The 4,191-nt window shown below is 47.6% G+C and overlaps 1 pseudogene; it reads left to right on the forward strand.

Annotated features, from left to right (window-relative positions):
* Positions 1–443: 443 nt before the first annotated feature.
* LOC136790103 (cytochrome c oxidase subunit 3-like) lies at positions 444–2,067 on the forward strand (annotated as a pseudogene).
* Positions 2,068–4,191: the final 2,124 nt, after the last annotated feature.

A 4,191-nucleotide genomic window follows, 5' to 3' on the forward strand; every position in this document is an offset into this window, starting at 1 on the left:
GCTACGAATACACAGACTTCAAAGACCTATCATTCGACTCCTACATAGTGCCCACCCCAGACTTACCCAACGGCCACTTCCGACTGCTAGAAGTTGACCACCGCGTAGTTATCCCAATAGAATCCCCCATCCGCGTGATCATTACTGCAGGAGACGTACTCCACTCCTGAGCAGTCCCAACGCTCGGAGTTAAAACAGACGCAATCCCAGGCCGACTAAACCAAACTTCATTCATTACCACCCGGCCTGGGATTTTTTACGGACAATGCTCAGAAATTTGCGGGGCTAATCACAGCTACATACCCATTGTAGTAGAATCAACCCCACTCCCACATTTCGAGGCCTGATCGTCCCTTCTATCATCATCCTAATCATTAAGAAGCTATGCAACAGCACTAGCCTTTTAAGCTAGCCAAAGAGGGACTTCCCCCTCCTTAATGATATGCCACAGCTTAACCCCGCACCATGATTTTCAATCATAATTATAACCTGATTAACCCTAGCACTCCTCATCCAACCAAAACTACTAGCCTTCACCACAACCAACCCCCCATCAAATAAGACCTCCCTCACTACCAAACCCACACCATGATCCTGACCATGAACCTAAGCTTCTTTGACCAATTTTCCAGCCCCAATCTATTTGGCATCCCCTTAATCCTACTATCCCTACTCTTCCCAGCCCTACTATTCCCGTCCCCAAACAACCGATGAATCAACAACCGCCTTTCTACTATCCAAACATGACTCCTTCACCTAATCACAAAACAACTAATAGTCCCACTCAACAAAAATGGCCACAAATGAGCCATAATATTTACATCCCTAATAATCATACTTCTTACAATCAACCTTCTAGGCCTCCTTCCATATACATTCACCCCAACCACCCAACTATCTATGAACATAGCCCTAGCCTTCCCACTATGGCTCGCCACACTACTAACAGGCCTACGAAACCAACCATCAGCCTCTTTAGCCCACCTATTACCCGAAGGTACCCCTACACCCCTAATCCCCGCACTAATCCTGATCGAAACAACCAGCCTACTAATCCGCCCCCTAGCCCTCGGAGTCCGCCTTACAGCCAACCTTACAGCAGGACACTTACTCATCCAACTCATCTCTACAGCCTCCATTGCATTAATACCCACCCTTCCTGCAGTATCCATCCTAACAATAATCATCCTACTACTCCTAACCATCCTAGAAGTAGCAGTAGCCATAATCCAGGCCTACGTCTTCGTGCTCCTTCTAAGCCTATACTTACAAGAAAACATCTAATGGCACACCAAGCACACTCATACCACATAGTTGACCCAAGCCCTTGACCAATCTTCGGGGCAGCCGCCGCCCTACTCACAACCTCAGGATTAATCATGTGATTCCACTACAACTCATCCATACTACTAACCCTAGGCCTCATCTCAATACTCCTAGTAATACTCCAATGATGACGAGACATTGTACGAGAAAGCACCTTCCAAGGCCATCACACTCCCACAGTCCAAAAAGGCCTACGATACGGCATAATCCTTTTCATCACATCCGAAGCATTCTTCTTCTTAGGGTTCTTCTGAGCGTTCTTCCACTCGAGCCTGGCCCCAACCCCAGAACTAGGAGGCCAATGACCCCCAACAGGAATTAAACCACTCAACCCGATAGAAGTCCCCCTACTAAACACAGCCATCCTACTAGCCTCAGGCGTTACCGTAACGTGAGCCCATCACAGCATCACAGAAGGAAACCGAAAACACGCCATCCACGCCCTAACCCTAACGATCCTCCTGGGATTCTACTTCACAGCCCTACAAGCAATAGAATACCACGAAGCCCCATTCTCAATCGCCGATAGCGTCTACGGATCTACCTTCTTCGTTGCCACTGGATTCCACGGACTCCACGTAATCATCGGATCCTCCTTCCTGACCGTCTGCCTCTTCCGACTGATCAAGTTCCACTTTACATCAGACCACCACTTCGGATTCGAGGCAGCAGCCTGATACTGACACTTCGTAGACGTCATCTGACTATTCCTCTACATAACCATCTACTGATGAGGATCTTGCTCTTCTAGTATATTAATTACAATTGACTTCCAATCTCTAGAATCTGGTATAAACCCAGAGGAGAGCAATGAACGCACTCATGTTCATATTCGCCCTATCATCAATCCTAAGCGCCGCCCTAACCGCATTAAACTTCTGACTCGCCCAAATAAACCCCGACTCAGAGAAACTCTCACCGTACGAATGTGGATTCGACCCACTTGGATCTGCTCGATTACCATTCTCAGTCCGATTCTTCCTCAGTAGCCATCCTGTTCGTCCTATTCGACCTAGAAATCGCCCTCCTACTCCCCCTGCCATGAGCCGTCCAACTCCAATCCCCCCTAATGACCCTCACCTGAACTGTAGTGATCCTCCTTCTCCTAACACTCGGACTGGCCTACGAGTGAATTCAAGGGGGCCTAGAATGAGCAGAATAACAGAAAGTTAGTCTAACCAAAAAGATAGCTGGTTTCGACCCAGCAGATTACAGCCAACCCTGTAACTTTCTTATGTCGCCCCTACATTTAAGCTTCTACTCAGCCTTCATTTTCAGCGGACTAGGACTAGCCTTCCACCGAACCCACCTAGTATCCGCCCTACTATGCCTTGAAAGCATAATATTATCGATATTCGTAGGCCTATCAATATGATCCATCGAAAACCAAGTCTCCTCATTCACCATGGTACCAATTCTCATGCTAACCTTCTCAGCGTGTGAGGCGGGCACAGGCCTGGCCATCCTAGTAGCCTCCACCCGCACACATGGCTCCGACCATCTACACAACCTAAACCTCCTGCAATGCTAAAAATCATCCTACCCACAATCATACTTCTTCCAACAGCCCTGCTGTCTCCACCAAAATTTCTATGGACTAACACCACCTTATACAGCCTCCTAATCGCTGCCCTAAGCCTACAGTGATTAATCCCAACCTACTACCCCTACAAATTTTTATCCAACTGAACAGGAATTGACCAAATCTCATCCCCCCTCCTAGTACTATCCTGCTGACTACTCCCACTCATAATCATAGCAAGCCAAAACCACCTGCAACAAGAACCCCTACAACGCAAACGAATCTTTATCTCAACCTTAGTCGCAGTCCAGCCATTCATCCTACTAGCCTTTTCCACCACAGAACTAGCACTATTTTACATCTCATTTGAAGCAACCCTCATTCCCACCCTAATCTTAATCACCCGATGGGGGAACCAACCAGAACGCCTAAGCGCTGGCATCTACCTGCTATTCTACACGCCAGTAAGCTCTCTACCCCTGCTAATCACAATCATACACCTATACGTGAAAATTGGCACCCTGCACCTGCCAACCCTACAACTAACCCACCCAACCCTATCCACCTCATGGACAGGAATACTATCAGGTCTAGCACTGCTCATAGCATTCATAGTAAAAGCCCCACTATACGGCCTACACCTCTGACTGCCAAAAGCCCACGTAGAAGCACCCATCGCAGGCTCAATACTCCTCGCCGCCCTACTACTAAAGCTAGGAGGATACGGAATTATACGAGTCACTCTATTTATGGGCCCACTGTCCAACCTCCTGCACTACCCCTTCCTAACCCTGGCCCTATGAGGCGCCCTAATGACTAGCTCAATCTGCCTACGACAGACAGACCTAAAATCACTAATCGCTTATTCATCCGTTAGCCACATAGGCCTAGTTATCGCCGCAGGAATAATCCAAACCCACTGATCATTCTCAGGGGCAATGATCCTAATAATTTCCCATGGACTAACTTCCTCCATACTATTCTGCCTAGCCAACACAAACTATGAACGTACGCACAGCCGAATTCTACTACTCACACGAGGCCTACAACCTCTCCTACCACTCATAGCTACCTGATGATTGCTGGCCAATCTAACAAACATAGCCTTACCCCCAACAACAAACCTCATAGCAGAGCTAACCATTATAATCACCTTATTCAACTGATCTGCCTTCACGATCATCCTAACAGGAATCGCAACCCTACTAACCGCCTCCTACACCTTATTCATACTACTAATGACCCAACGAGGCTCAATCCCCTCCCACATCACATCTATGCAAAACTCAACCACGCGAGAACACCTGCTCATAACACTCCACATTATCCCAATATTCCTCCTA

Source organism: Anser cygnoides, chromosome 2, assembly GCF_040182565.1.
Source record: "Anser cygnoides isolate HZ-2024a breed goose chromosome 2, Taihu_goose_T2T_genome, whole genome shotgun sequence".
Taxonomy (NCBI): domain Eukaryota; kingdom Metazoa; phylum Chordata; class Aves; order Anseriformes; family Anatidae; genus Anser; species Anser cygnoides.